Source organism: Toxorhynchites rutilus, chromosome 2 (genome assembly GCF_029784135.1).
Source record: "Toxorhynchites rutilus septentrionalis strain SRP chromosome 2, ASM2978413v1, whole genome shotgun sequence".
Taxonomy (NCBI): domain Eukaryota; kingdom Metazoa; phylum Arthropoda; class Insecta; order Diptera; family Culicidae; genus Toxorhynchites; species Toxorhynchites rutilus.
The window spans coordinates 214,179,074-214,196,043 of record NC_073745.1 but is presented as its reverse complement, the minus strand read 5'-3'; the positions used below and the strand labels follow the sequence as shown (position 1 = coordinate 214,196,043).

Genomic DNA, 16,970 nt, shown 5'->3' with positions numbered 1-16,970 from the left:
CTGATTTGAGTCGTCTTTACACAACATATGCATCGTTGTGTGTGTCTCCACACAAAATATTTGAGTGGAGTAAAGTATTTGGAGAATATTTAAAATAAATAGGAGTATTCAAAAAAATCGATTCCGCATTTGTTCTGCAATGAAAAGTTTGTTCGATTGGAGTTGATTTTTTTCAATTTGAATAAATGTTGACGACATTGATCTTGGTGTTCCATTATTGTGAAAATAATTGTGGGTTTTCAGGTAAATCAATTCAGGTAATAAATTAATATATTAATGATTATATATAAATAAATATCAATCGCAAAATGTGGTCGCAAATCTCGCGAACGGATCGTCCGATTTGAGTTGTATTTATTTTATTGTGTTGTGATCAATGTAATAGCGAGAAACAAATGATTTCATTTTTTTTAATTTTGAAGGAAAATAAAAAAATCGGAAAAAAACTGAATTTCTGTAGTTTCTACAGTAATAAACAATTTGAAACTTTTTTCGAGCTTGTTGATCGTATCGAGTTAAATGCTTCACACCATCGTAGATGTCAAAACTTCATATACGTCATAACGAATTATTAGCTGATTAATTACTATTTTCTATTATGGGAAATTGGTACTACAAAGTTCATCCGACTCTAGCAGTAAAAAATAACAATTAAAAGATCAATTAACGAATAGTTCTACGATGGAACCCACGTGAGAAATCGTGAATGTTCGAAAATATTCGTATCTAAAAACCAATTTTGATCAGGACAAAGTTCACCGGGCTAGTTAGTTTTCTCATAGATCAACATAACTCGAAACACGATTACTCCTATAGAAATATGTTCTATAAATGACTATTGGAGAATTATATAAATTTTCTTGAAAGAACATGAAAAAATATACAGGTCGGACTCGATTATATACAGTGTGGAAAAAGATATTTTTTTATATTTCAAATATGACTTATTTCGAGAAGCAATGTAACATTTCAACGTTAAGGTGAAATTTAAGTGGCTATTACATGTACAGTGGGGTAAAAAAAGTGATTTTTGAAGATATTGCAGCCAAATTAAGAAAGATAGAAGTTGGGTGTCAAAGAGCAAATTGTAGAGCGGTTAGAGAACTTCAATTTATTTGATAGAAACAATCTAGCTTAATTTAATTTTTTTAGGATAAAATTTATAATACAGGGTAACTTCGATATAACGTACATTTTACTTTACATTGTACGTTGTATCGAATTGTACGCTATATCGAAGCATAATAAAGAACTCTGGAACATAGCTTATATTACTTTATTATGTTGCTGTTTGAGTAAGGTTGATGAATAAATTAAATTAGAAGACGAAGCCAACTTTTCTCATGATGTTTCACTTCGTTCTTTTGATTGAAGTTTGATTCATTCAGAATCCGGAATCTCAAAACAGTTATATTTCGGGATTGGTTAAAGTTACAACACAAGCTTTAGTATCAAAATACAGATAATTTATTGTTCTTCAAAAAAAAAATATTCAAAAAATTATTTTTTGGACTTTGATAATGTGTACGTTATATCGAGGTAAAATGTACGTTATATCGAGTGACGTTATATCGAGGGTACGTTATAACGAGGGTACGTTATATCGAAGTTTCCCTGTAACACATTAAAAATTATTGACTTTCAAGTTTTTCACTTCCAAAATGTTATTAAAATCCACACATTCAAATGTTCCATTACTATATCCTGTACTAAATTTTCTCATCTTTCAAATGAAAGCAACAGAATCGTCTTCTTCAGCGTACTTTTCAATGTAGAGCCAGTTCGAGGCAACAGAGTCCGAAACAAAAAAAAAGTTCTATAACTCTGTCATTGTTGAAATTCGGAAGCATAGAAGCGTAGAAGCATTTTTTCATCAAATATGACCGTCAATTAGGAGGCTAAGAGAATCTGGATAAACTTTTTTTTTTTCATATGAGAAAGGTGTTTTCTGACTTTAAGGGGATGAATCAAAAATCAAATTCTTCTTTTATATTCAAAAAACAAAAAATTCCATGCAAAAAAAAAGAAAAACAGGAAGTGGGTTATATCTATGGTATAACCGCAAGGGTGACGTAGGACTATCGTTGATTTAGAGATCATTTGTTTGAAGTTGAATCTGAATTCATTCTGAATGAATGAATATTTAGAGAACTTCGAAAACGAGAGCGTTACGTTGGAGGCACAAGGTTTTATGCATCCAATATTAGATACGGAAATATCCTACTGATGGGGAAGAATAATCTTCAGAAGCTATCCTGTTAATTGCGATTGATTGAAAAATCACAAAACCAAATGTATTTGGTCACAGTGTTTCATGGATAGAAAACATTAAAATAAACTCTTTCACATGAATGTAATTTTAAATTCCCAGAGGAACTGGCAGATTATTTTCAGTAACGATTAGATATTTCCACATTTTCCTCGATACTGGAAGCCCACCAGTGGTTAATGCTAACTCGATAACCATCTGTTAATAGCACTTGATTGAAACATATTTGGTCACAGTGTAACATGGATAGAAAACATTCAATTAAACTCTTTCACATGAATATATTTTAAAATTCCCAGAGGAATTGGCAGATTATTTTCAGTAACGATTAGTTATTTCCACATTTTCCTCGATACTGGAAGCCCACCAGTGGTTAATGCCAACTCGATAACCACCTGTTAATAGCACTTGATTGAAATATATTTGGTCACAGTGTAACATGGATAGAAAACATTCAATTAAACTCTTTCACATGAATATATTTTGAAAATTCCCAAAGGAACTGGCAGATTATTTCCAGCAATGATTATATCTTTCCGGAACTTTCTCGATGCTGAATGGCATCCTAACGGAAAGAGTTCTGCGCGTGTATGTGTCGATCCTTCGCCGTCCACCTCCTCCAGCACGTTACACAATAGAAAACATTCAATTAAACTCTTTCACATGAATATATTTTAAAATTCCCAGAGGAATTGGCAGATTATTTTCAGTAACGATTAGTTATTTCCACATTTTCCTCGATACTGGAAGCCCACCAGTGGTTAATGCCAACTCGATAACCACCTGTTAATAGCACTTGATTGAAATATATTTGGTCACAGTGTAACATGGATAGAAAACATTCAATTAAACTCTTTCACATGAATATATTTTGAAAATTCCCAAAGGAACTGGCAGATTATTTTCCAGCAATGATTATATCTTTCCGGAACTTTCTCGATGCTGAATGGCATCCTAACGGAAAGAGTTCTGCGCGTGTATGTGTCGATCCTTCGCCGTCCACCTCCTCCAGCACGTTAGGCAACGATGTTGTCTTGTCGATGTCCTCACGAAAAATGAATGTGTCTCACCACCAGAATATCGCTTAAGTATGCTTTTTGTGTGTGATTGGATCGAGAGAAGGTGTGGTTTACGATGGCAATTTGGAAGGCAAACTAGAGGGGAATGAACTCTCTGAGCTCGGAACTTTCGGCGACTGAGCAATAATCGATTGCGGGCGCATACAATATTGGATACGGAAATATCCTACTGATGGGGAAGAATAATCTTCTGAAGCTATCCTGTTAATTGCGATTGATTGAAAAACCAAAAAACCAAATGTATTTGGTCACAGTGTTACATGGATAGAAAACATTCAATTAAACTCTTTCACATGAATATATTTTGAAAATTCCCAAAGGAACTGGCAGATTATTTTCAGTAACGATTAGATATTTCCACATTTTCCTCGATACTGGAAGCCCACCAGTGGTTAATGCCAACTCGATAACCACATGTTAATAGCCGCGCGTGTATGTGTGTGTAGCGATGTCTTCCCAGGGAACCGTTTGTGGCATCACTCTCCTCCTGATAGATTCCCTTCTGGCTTAGGGTGCACAAACAGGCTCTTGGTGACACCGTTCATCCGCGCTTTCATGATAAATAAAGAGCTTCACCGCAACAGCGACAACATGCTCCAATCGCTGTTCAATTAGAACTGAGTGGATTTCCGCTCGCTTATATACCGATTGGTGATTTCAATAGCCTGTTTTGAAAGCAATTTTAAGACTATTGAAACAAGTTTTTGGATCAAAAAGTAACAAGTATATAACGCGTAGACATTTTATCTTTCGAATGAAGTGTTTATCATTCCATTTCGTTCAGTTGTTTAGGAGCTATTAACGCTCAAAATCTCGGTCTCCGGCGTAACGCTTTCGTTTTCGAAACTTTGATTTTACACCCCGGTATAGAAATGAAAGACGTAGTCCTACGTCAATAAAAAAATTTTTTTGCTCGATTATTTACAGGATTCGATTACATACAGTGAAAAGAAATCGGAAACTGTATATAATCGAGTCCACCCTGTAATGGAAGTGTTACACTGAAAAAAAAACACATTTTTGATGATTTTAATTCATAAATGGTCGAATAATTGTTTTCATAAAATACAATACACTTGACTATAAATTGTCCATACAGCAGAAAGCTGTCTAGTCTAATTCTAGAAAATTGAATATACAAAGACACTTGAGGCCATTTAGGTCAAATATCAATGGGTATAATTATAGCCCTGATAACGATTATTTCTTCTTCTTCCTCTTCTTTTTGGCTTAAAGAGTAATTTAATTTTCAACTTATTTTGATAATTTTCAAAACACAACAGTTGTTTTAAATTACTTTACTTTTAGTTTGAGCTAAGTTATTATATAGAAAATTTTTGTTCCTTACATAATAAACCCTATTACGGGTAGTGGCAACAATATTGACACCAACGATTTTTTTTCTTTTCTTTAACAATAAATTATCACTTTTAGCCTTATATGGCAACTAGTTCTGATATCTACACCCAAACTAGAGTTGGCAGAAATCCTGTCATCTTTGGCAGAAATGATGCCATTCTGTGTGCTTGAGAGTCAAATGCGCAAATAATGAGCTATTTTGAAAGCTTAAAAATGGTTTGTATGTATGCGTGCAGACATCTCTTTCTGTTTTTTTCTCATTTCATTTGGGATTGTGCCAAAAAAAAGTTCATACGACGTCAATGGGGATCGAATCTAGGCCGGCTGAAATGCAAAGCTAATTTACACAACCACGCTATCCACATGGCTAATGATGCTTAAGAAGTTGTTCAGCAAATACGTGATAATATTGCACCTGATTATAAAATGAAGTTGGGAAGTGTTTTCTAAGAGTAAAATCAGGAAGTGGGTTATATCTGTGGTATAACCGCAAGGGTGACGTAGGACTATCTTTGATTTAGTGATCATGTGTTTTGTGTTGCTTCTGAATCAATTCTGAATGAATGAATAAATGAATATCTGGGGGACTTCGAAAACGAGAGCGTTACGTTGAAGGCACAATATTCAGCAAAAAAATCAATCACACGAAAGTTGTATAATACATAATACATTGCTTGTATTGTGATATGATTTGTATTCCATTTCCAATAGACAAAATAACTGTTGCATCAAATCAGTCTACATATTTTTTGCGTTCGCTCATCCTTTCTTACAACACCCATTTCTCGTTTGAGAAATTGTTGAGCAAACATCGTTTGCCAGTGCGCGTAGAACGGGTATTCCTTCTTAGGATTCATTGCACCTCTAATAAATTGCCGAAAGACGTGGTCTTACGTTGATCGCACTTGATTGAAAAATCACAAAACCAAATATATTTGGTCGCAGTATTATATGGATTAGAGATGGGCAAACCGCTCAATAACGGTACGAAAGAACTAGTTCGCCGAAAAGAGTGAACGAACGGTCGTTCTTTCTTAAAAATCGGCAGTTCTTCCCACGAACTGATTGCGAGTGAACGGTTTGTGAACGAACTGATATCGAAAAAACGGTTTGCGAGTGAACTGTTTGAGAGTGAACTTTATGGAAAAGAACTGATTGAGAGTGAACTGTTTGAGAACGAACTGATTCAGAACGAATTGTTTGCGAGTGAACTGTAGGGGAAAGAATTGTTTGAGCACGAAGTGTTTACAAACTGTTTGCGAACGAACGAGTGCAGCTGAACTGATTTGCGCAGGATGGAATGGATAAATATAACGAGAACGCTTGTAAGAAAAATAAAACGATATTGTCATTTATGAGCAAAATGCATGTAACGCAGGGTTTATTTTGTTAATGTATACTCAATTTTGGATGAAAAATTGAATTAGATTTTCGTAGTTTTAAAGGCAAACTCTATATTTTCAATTTCATGTACTCTTTCAATTCCGTGTAACATTCATATACTTCCTGATTATCAGGAAAAAATCTAGTGGGAGCTGGAATTAGGTAAACATAAAATCTTATAGTGAAGGCAAGTTGAGAAAAAAGTTTTTTCGTTGCTTTCAATCCATTGTTTGGCCTATTGCGTGTACGTGTTATCGTTATCGATGATTGATTGTTAGAGAAAATAGCTGCTGCGCACATATTTTGTGCGCATTAAATTATGAATATACTTTTGTCGGCCGATGAACGGCTTTTAAAGAAGAAGCAGCCACTAATAGTGATCCCCGATAATCGTTCGATTAATCGAATACTTCCTACAGAAATCGATTATTAATCGAACGAATACTGCACAACCAATAATCGAAGCGAACGAATAATTTACGTCGATTAATCGATCCAAACCCAGAGAGAAAAAAAAATACGGCCGCTGCAGTTTTATCCTGGAAATCAATTATTATCTTTGATGCTCAACTAAGTTCATAACGATGCCCAATAGCGTTAACGCGAATTAAGCTTCGTTTACGACTTTAGGGAATGAACACTTTTTTGATTCCATATGGCTTTCAAATAACAAACTGCTGAAAACTATTCGATTAGCTGATGAACGATTAATTTCAAAAATCGGGGATCACTAGCCACTAAATTTCCGAACTATAAATCTCACACGTACACTATTCAATCCAACGATATCAATTAATAGGTGTCTATTGATGTTGGGTTCCAGCTAATATTCTATGTTGTTCTTAATACCGCTGAACGAAAAAACGGTTCAAAAGAACTGATTCACTTAGATGAACGATTAGTGACTGAACCGTTCATCAAAGTGAACTGTTTTGCCCATCTCTAATATGGATAGAAAACATAATAAACTTTTTCGCTTGAATGTAATTTTCAATTACAAGGGAATGAATGAATGCGTTTCAAGTCAAGTCAGGCCAGGTAATGAATCCCTCGATCCCTCGCCGTTCAGCTCGTCCAGCTCGTTCAGCTCGTTCAGCTCGTTCAGTAACGATGTTGTCTTGTCGATGTCCTCACGAAAAATGAATGCGTTTCTCCACCAGAATATCGCCTAAGTATGCTTTTTGTACGTGATTCAATCGAGAGAAGGTGTGGTTTACGATGGCAATTGAGAAGACAAACTAGAGGGGAATGAACTCTCTGAGTTTGAAACTTTCAGCGACTAAGCAATCGATTGAAAATTATATAATTTTCGCGATACGAAACATTTTCCGTTGCGCGCGCGTACAATATTGGATACGAAAATTTTCTACTGATGGGGAAGAATAATTTTCAGAAGCTTTCCTGTTAATTCCGATTGATTGAAAATCACAAAACCAAATGTATTTGGTTGCAGTGTTATATGGATTGAAAACATTAGAATAAACTCTTTCGCATCAATGTATTTTTCAATTCCCAGGGGAACTGACAAAGTATTTTTCAGCAACGATTAGTTCTTTCCCGATTTTCCTCGATACTCGAAGCCCACCAGTGGTTAATACTAACTCGATAACCACCTGTTAATAGCATTTGATTGAAAAATATTTGGTCGCAGTGTTATATGGTTAGAAAACAGTACAATAAACTCTTTCACATGAATGTATTTTTCAATTCCCAGGGAACTGGCAGATTATTTTTCAGCAACGATTAGATCTTTCCGGAATTTTCTCGATGCTGAATGGCATCCAAACGAATATACTCCTTTCAGTTTGGCCTGTAAAAAACTTTTCTGAACTCTAATCCATCAAATTTGAAGCCCTGAAAAGGGCCTTTTTTATATATGCTAAGCTAATATAGCATGCTCTCCTCGGATACGATGGACCAGCTGGATGTCATTGGGCATGATGTGACGCGTTTTGCATGGATATCACACAAATTGGTATCTTCGAATAGGCCTCCTGCAGCGTCATAACCGCGGAACTTTGGAAGCGCAAGTTGGTTTTGAAATCCTGAACAATTCCACGAACCAAATGCTGCAAAGGTAGCTTGCGGATCAGTAATTCGGTCGGTTGGTGATAGCGACGAATTTCACGCAAAGTTCCCGGTCGATAGCGATGTGGCTTTTTAACACACTTCCTGCGACTGGTGCGCTTATCCGAGCTGCTTTCGTGGTCCCTTACCACCGAAAGACTAACGAGCTGTCTGCTTGGTCCCGATGAAACGAGTCCTCACGGTGAGTAGAGTAAGTAATGAACGAAAGCAAAGGAAGCATCATATTATAAACCATAAAAGTATAAAATGTAAACCCCACCCTCTTTATTATATTCGTTGTTTAGCCTGAGAGAGAAACGAATAACATCGAAGTAAGTATACAGTAAGCTTATATAATAAAGAGGGTGGGGTGGGGTGGCGAGTTAACTCTCTTTTACAGTAATGTTTTTGAATCCGGACGCTTTTTAATCCGGATACTTTGCATAACATTTTTTTCATGTTGAATTTATGCGATTAATAGTTACTAATATAGTTACTGATAAAGGGTGTGTCACATCAAATTGCATCACGGAAAAAACGCTGTAGAAATTTAATTTTCAGGAATTATATCTTCAGCTTTCGCTTATAATCAGATAAGAGTGTATAGATCACGTTGGCCATGCTTCACTGTCAATTTTTCGTAAATTTGGAAAAATGTCGTCGAACGAAAAAGAGCGTCGTGAATTAATCCTGTGCACTCATTTCGAGAATCCGGAGTTGTCACATCGGGACATCGGCAAGATGCTGGGAATCGTCCAATCCACGGTCAGCAGAGTACTAAAACGATATTTCGAGAACCTAACCATCGACCAGAAGGTGAAGAACGGCAAAAATGGATGCTCCGTCAGTGAAAAAGATCACAAGCGCGTAGTTAAGCAGTTTAGACGAGATCCGAGAAGTTCGGTCCGGGATGTCGCCAATAAGCTGAATTTGTCAAGTTCATTCGTCCAGCGGACCAAGCAGCGGGAGGGCCTGCGTACATACAAGGTTCAGAAGGCTCCTAACCGCGACGAAAGGCAAAACATGGTGGGGAAGACGCGAGCCCGGAAGCTGTATACCGAAATGCTGACGAAGCCGCATTGCCTGGTAATGGACGACGAAACCTACGTCAAAGAGGACTTTCGTCAGCTGCCGGGCGTGTTGTTCGTCTCCGCAGAGGCCAAATTCAGCGTTCCGGAGGAGATTTGCAAGCAGAAACTATCCAAGTTTGCCAAAAAGTACATGGTGTGGCAAGCGATCTGCTCTTGCGGAAAGCGGAGCGCCCCCTTCGTGATGACCGGCACGGTAAACGGGCAGGTTTACCTTAAGGAGTGCCTACAGAAGCGCTTACTACCACTATTGAAGCAGCACGAGGGCCCGACCATCTTCTGACCGGATCTCGCTTCGTGCCACTATTCAAAGGACGTGTTGGAGTGGTACGAAGCCAACGGGGTCACCTTCGTGCCAAAGGAAATGAACCCGCCCAACGCGCCGGAGCTTTGCCCAATAGAGAAATATTGGGCGATTATGAAGCAGGCCCTCCGGAAGAACCCAAAAGTTGTCAAATCGGAGGCGGACTTCAAGAGAAAATGGATTTCTGTTCAAAAAAAACTACAACCTGACGTTGTACAGAACCTTATGGACGGGGTAAAGAGGAAGGTGCGAGCATACGGGCTTGGGCTCGAAGTATGAATAAAAAGAAAATGCCAAAAGTTGTTTAGTAGTTTTTATTTTACTGTCTAAAATTTTCAAAAGGATCGGTCTACTGGGCGAATTTCTACAGCGTTTTTTCCGTGATGCAATTTGATGTGACACACCCTTTAGTTACTTATCAATCGTATTGATTAAACATGCACAAAATGTTGTGGCTGCGGTATGATATTAAATGTAACGCAAAGTGTCCGGATTCAAATACATTATTGTATACTTACTTCGATGTTATTCGTTTCTCTCTCAGGCTAAACAACGAATATAATAAAGAGGGTGGGGTTTACATTTTATACTTTACGGTTTATAATATGATGCTTCCTTTGCTTTCGTTCATTATTTACTCTACTCACCGTGAGGACTCGTTTCATCGGGACCAAGCAGACAGCTCGTTAGTCTTTCGGTGGTAAGGGACCACGAAAGCAGCTCGGATAAGCGCACCAGTCGTGGCATCATTCTCCTCCTGATGGATTCCCTTCTGGCCAGAGGTGCACAAACAAGCTCTTGGTGACACCGTTCATCAGCGCTTCCATGATAACTTTCATGCTTCATCACAACAGCGACAACATGCTCCAATCGCTGTTCAATTATAACTGAGTGGGTTTACGAGCGGCGCTCGCTTATATACCGAGTATATAACGCGTAGACATTTTATCTTTCGAATGAAGTGTTTATCAGACCATTTCGTTCAGTTGTTTAGGAGCTATTAACGCTCAAAATCTCTGTCTCCGGCGTAACGCTTTCGTTTTCGAAACTTTGATTTTACACCCCGGTATAGAAATGAAAGACGTAGTCCTACGTCAAAAAGGAGCGCATGAAGGAGAACAATATCTATCTCGGTCTGGGTCGTGTATGTGGCAAAGTATGCGGAAAGCTTATTTGTCTGTCTTTTATTTCACTCACTCGTATTAATCTTATATTGCTGTACCATGTATATTATACAAATGCTTTCCAGTATTTGTGAGTCATGACATTTTCTGTTATGTTATGTCTCATTTAATGTCATAAATCGGGATGACAAAACATGAGCTAAAAATCAATTTTGGGTGTAGCAACACGCTTGATTTCTTTGAGCGCCAAAAAAACAAAACTGTTTTTTTATTCTTTATTATAGAGATTTTCAGCCGTAGGCTGGTTTATCTCTCAATCAAAACTGTTAATTTTTGAGCCATTTTCTTGTAAACAACCCCCAATTTATAGCAACTAGAGAAAATTTCCCGAAAAGTCATTGAAAGACAGTCAATTTGTTGGAGTTTTCAAAACATAGGATCTGTTAGGACCTGTTGAGTCTGATCATGAGTTTTATTAGTTGTTTCTGTTGAAACTAACATAAAAAATTCAAATATAAAAAATCATTTTTACCATCAAGTGTTTACCGCTTGATGGGTAGGTGGCAACTATATTGCCACCAACATTTTAAGCTAGCCGGGCAGTGGCAACTATATTACCACCAATTTTTTAAATGTTTTTACTTGTTTTGCGTACTGAAAAAAATTTGTTTTGTGTATTTTAGCGTGTATTTTAGCGTGTAAACATCGATTTTTTACCCTCCTCCTACTCCCTTCTTTAAGGAACTCATACTCGAGCTTCCTAGAGTGGGTCACCTTTTTTTCACAGGACACTACAACACTTAGAGGTAAGAAGACAAACCATAAAAATCTATATTTGTGGATCCCAGTGAAATCAGGAGTGCATTTTAAATGAACACCAGAGTAACAGTACACACAAGTAATTATCTTCAAAGAGTAATTTTCTTCTCATTCGCAATCAACACAAATAATCTCACATATTCAAGTTCAACACAAGTCAAATAAAACAAACAATGTTAACGAAAATGTTAGTGAGTTTTTAGGAGGAATAAACATTCTAAAACTTAAAATTATAAATTAAAATGAACTTTCTCGTATCGAGTATGTAATCTATTTTATAGAACAATACTTTTTCGTCAGTGATGAAAAAATGTGGAACGAAAATTGTGTCTGATAGTGATTTTATATCATTATTAACACATTAAGGACAGCACGTTTTGAGGTAAACTTAACACATTTGTTTGGATTCCACGAATCGTTTCCTTCGGTGTGGGTGAGACGAAGGCGAGCCATCGGTAAGTCTTGTCAGATTCTTTGCAAACCAAGGATTTAACCATCAAGTGTAGAAAACGCGGATTATTTCGTGCTCCATCCGCAACAGACGGAACGCGAAACACGAGATAACTCGTGAACAGTCCGCAATGTGTTAATTAGAAATGCTAGGTATCTATTCCAAATATTCTCACGGGGACATATGTAATTGTCTTCTCTTTTCTTCACCCATGGATGGCATATGTTCTTGTTTTCAATAAAACTATCTCGAAAAGAAGGTGTGCCACTCTAGCGTTCAAAACAAAATAGCAACGATTTCGTTTAGAAACTATAATTTTCAATTGTATGTTAATATCTCCGCATATTTTCAAATATCTTCAAAATGATGACATATCTTCACATCTGACAACCCTGATGCGAACGTTAAATGCTGTTTTTGACGTTTTTTGGAAGATGCGAGTGCGAGTAAAATGAAAAAGCTTTAAAGTAACTCGTACACCGGATCACGCATGACACTAGCTGGCATGATGTGTTTACATGGTTTGAGTAGCTGATTAGGTCGACTCGTATGCTCACTCGCACCGTATTAACTAGACTTAAAGCTGGGTTTATATGATGTCAGTTACTCGGTTGCGAGTAAACGTCAAACAATCCGAAGAATTATGAACGGCTACTCACAGGCGACCTACTTCAAAATTTGTTTTTGTTTGTGTTTGTGACAGTGTCATTATTAATACAAATTAATACAAATTACTTATAAATAATTAGATAGGCAATTATTTAAAAAAAAACATTAAAATAACAGAGTGAAGAAAAAAAATTAAAAAAAAAATCAGTGCGGTGGATGAACCTGATGACTTTCCACAAATCTACCTAAATCCAGTTCAATATTTGTGAGTTGATGCCATGAATCTCCGAGCTCGTTGATTATCAAACGGTTTCTCTGTTTTGTTAAAACGTTTGTAACCATATTGAAGCCTTTATCGACAAGATATGTTGATGGAAAAGTGGTAAGATATTTCTCAGCAATATTCCATAAGGCAGGATACTGTGTTTCAATGATTATGTCGACCCTTGGAAAATTGATATCTATCCCAAGGGGTCCATATCGATCACTTTCAGAACCCCCTTCCCCCTATGAACAATTGGAGTTCAAGTTATTGATTCATGCAATCCGGAGGTACTTTTTTGTCCACTTGTGTTTTCCTAACACGGACTACTAAAGCGGGTACGAACACAACACTCATTCAATCAACAATTTAATCAATACAGACAAATTATTACTAAGTCAACAGTAGTCCTATGTCAACCTTGTGGTTATATTATAGATATAACCCACCATATTTTAGACCCGAATACCATGAATGCAGTTGATCTCGGCAGTTTGAAGTACATTTCCATAGCCCTTAGTCCAGTTACTCATCTTTCGTCGAACACTGTATTTAGAATACACTTTGAAACTCAATTCGGCATTCCACAAATTCACCTTTGAAGCTTTGTCAAACACTATATTATTACGCAGGCAACGAAATACTTTCCAAATGCTTTCCCACAGTCAAGGCTGTGATGACGGTGATCGAAAGAAACGGAAGCGGAAGATGTGTCCTTGAATCTTGATTCTTTGTTTTGATCAATCCAAGCGGTGTGAGAGTGACAGTCCTTCAGCTTCAATTTCGCTTCATTTCACTTGTCTCTTCGGTTTCCTACTTCGGGTTGAAAGTAGAATGGATAGAATTTGACAGTACTGTTCACTTTTTTCTTGTAATACAATTTCAGGATTATTAGGAGTTGTTTGTATTGTATTTTATCTGCATTATTTTCATCGTACACATTATATTCTGATCACACAGTGTAACAATTGCGTTTGCAATTGAACATAATTTCGAAGTTTGAAAATTTAACACTTTATTATCATTGCACAAGTCAAGTCAAAAACATCTCTCCTTCTTCTTGAATGGCGTTAACGTTCCCTATGGAACTTTTGCCGTCTCAACGTATGCATTAACTAGCGTCATTTATTAATACTTAGTTTAGATTTCTTAAGCCAAATAACACGCCTTGAATGTATTCCGAGGGGCAAGCTCTAGAATACGCGTGACTACAGTGCAAGTCGAAGGAAATTACTTTGACGAAAAATCCCCCGGCCAGGACGGGAGTCGAACCCGAACACCCGGCATGATAATGTGAGACGCTAACCACTCGGCCACGGGTGATATCAGAGACGAATGAACTGCAAAAGTTTAAAGTCTCTATAATACAATACCTTCCTTCGGCCACGGGTGCACGGGTGCACAAAAACATGCAAAACACATAAAAACTTACTGTCAAAAAAAATCTACTAGTAAATACCGCAAGTAATACAATATTGAGGGACTCGGTGCTGTAAGGAAATTATGATAAATTTTCTTAGAACACATGACAAACGATTACATAAAAACGTGTTATCCAATAAAAACATTGTTTGATTCCAGTAGAATTGGGAAAGGCAGAAAAGCCATGTTTCAATTCAAAAATAAAGGTATTCTCGGGAGATACCTGCACACATAAGTGGTATGTTTACATGCTCCACCAGTGAGTATCAAGCGGAAAAGATGATGACAGCAATTAGCACACTCAACTAAATCCGAGCGAAAACAAAAGTTGCACGACAATAACGTTTAAATCTTTTGTGCAAAACCCGAGCGCCGCCAATACGACAACGATGTTCCACGATCACAGACGTCGGGGATGATGCTGATGATGGTGATGAGGAAGATGAAATTCCACTCCACACAATAGCGGTGCGGTTTCGTATGTTCTTCTTTGCGATTGTTTTTTCTCCTCTTATGCATTTTATTCTCGGCTAGGTACAGAAGCAAACAAAAACAAAACAGTGCACGAGAGGAGGAGATAATTTTCATTTCCATATTCACGAGTCGCTGCCGGAGTTTGCATAACTGATAATAGCGTGCTTCATTTTCTTACGAAACTGCCCCAACAGATATGGAGATATATGTACACACTCACACTTAATAAATACACCAACGAACACAGGAAAAAAAAAGATCTCACAGGAACGAGAAAACCGCACAAAATCACAATCGAGAAAGAAAAAAACACTAGCCAAACGTTGTTTTCCGCTGTTCACCGTCGTGTGCTAGAACTTTTTCACCGACACTTGATAAGTTACCCAAATGCGACGAAGAAGCGAAGGAAACCGCGCGCGCGTTTTTTTTCTCCTGTCGGAGTCTGCGACGATGACACCTGCAGTAGTGTCCCAAAACCGACGAAAACGAATCTCCCGACCAGCAACGCGTCCGACGAGAAACACCGCAAGAGTAGTACTGAATAGGAAACAAACTCTCCGTGCAGTACCTGAGTGGATACAAATGACTGCGGTGGCGTTTAAACTCACGAGAATTTACGTTGTGTGCGGGGCTTTGGGCGCAAAACAAAACCTGGGAAAACGTTGTGTCTGCCGTCGATCCGCGGGTCGATTCACTCTCACTCTCGTGCGGGCGGGTATTCACCGAGAGAGCGAGTCGCACGGATAACTCTCGACATGTTTAGCGGGAAGATCAAGTGTTCATTTGGAATTCATCTCCACGTGGTTGTGTTGCAGAGAAGCAAGATGATGTATATGAGACGCATATGAGACGAATTTCGCTCCAACGGGGCTTTTTTTCTTAGAATCTATTCAAACTTTGTGGTTGTGGAGGTATGAGCTAATTAAATAAAACGTCACAGGAGAGTTTTTCCGCATTTTTCCGTTAGGCTATCTGTTACTCAGATTCAAACATTGTTCATCCGTCGAACAATCTGCCTTACAGAGCGAATAATGTGCAATTCATATAGAACGTTGCGGAAAAGAACGTCTACGTTCCGTCAACGTCTTCACCAATTCACACATGCAGTCAATTCTTGCACCAGCACCGTCACGCCAAATGTCAAACGAATGATTTATTTAATGTTATTCATGATGTCGCCACCTACAACGATTTTAAATGCTCTCTTTCGAATCGGCATACCTAGAATCAGTTCTAATCTTAGGAAAAATCAATGAAAATCATTAAATTATATCATTTAAATACCTAAATCCTGTAGTCCCGACCCGAGATTCAACAATAATAATATATAAATTATTTTCCTCAGCTAATCGCGAAAGTTTTGACTCCGAACTTTGGAACTAAGAGATATGTTGGCATAAAAAGTACAACCAAAATCAAAACGAAAGCCGAGACACAAAGCCCAGACAAAAGCCCAATGAACCGTCCCTCTCCGTCAATTATCCTTTTCTACAAATCCTGCCGGTCGTTTTCGTTGAACGTATACTGACGGGTCGTTACGTTGCCTGTGTATGTGAATGTTTTCATAAGGATTACATGGTAGAATAACTGACGTAACGTGACGGGACGGGACGTGAACGTGACGTGGATGTCGTATGTGAATCGCACTTAACAGTATAGTGCAGTTCCAAACGAGGGGCTTAGAATGCAAGGGGTGTAAGTGACTTGATCGATTTCTCTTCATCAACTTTTTTTTGGTTAATAACTCAATTGCAAAAACGTTCCAATTTAAGTTTGCTATGGAATCCGATAGATGAGGTTATGACCTATCATCCACATTGTCAAATACACCTGGGGATGTGTTTGCAATTTTGTTTTGACCAAAAGAGACTCGATGTAGAGGAATCGATGAAATCACTTACACACCTTTTATACTAGCCCCCCTCAAATGAAATCGACAAAAGACAAAACATAAGTATTTTTGATTCGCATGAAAGTTTGTATTCCGTTTGGGTTGGAGGAAATATGAGTTTTCCACAGCAATTGAGAATTTTTTGACTCAAATGTAAATTTCGAAAAGGACGTATCGATTTTAGTAAGAGAAATCTTTGATAATTTATATCTCAAAAACTATAAGTCGTACCGAAATAGTCCCCTTTATTCCACGCCGCGAGTGAAGTAAGATGCTTAAAGTCATGTCGTAGTCACTTATTCTATTCTTGAAGGCGAGTGAGAGATTCATTTCTAGGTGAGTGATAGGATGAATTACTACCGACTCAGT

At 37.7% G+C, this 16,970-nt stretch overlaps 1 protein-coding gene across 3 annotated transcripts in view; it reads right to left on the bottom strand.

The window, feature by feature from the left end:
* LOC129764698 (sodium- and chloride-dependent neutral and basic amino acid transporter B(0+)) overlaps positions 1 to 15,261 on the bottom strand; it is a 294,398-nt gene extending 279,137 nt beyond the window's left edge. For 2 of the 3 annotated variants that reach the window (XM_055764056.1, XM_055764060.1), the window contains exon 1: positions 14,931 to 15,261. The gene's annotated coding sequence lies outside the window, so the exon portion shown is untranslated. Of the gene's footprint in view, positions 1 to 14,888; positions 14,908 to 14,930 lie in introns of those variants that run through there. The other variant, XM_055764059.1, reaches the window with a different exon arrangement.
* Between the last annotated feature and the right edge of the window lie 1,709 nt (positions 15,262 to 16,970).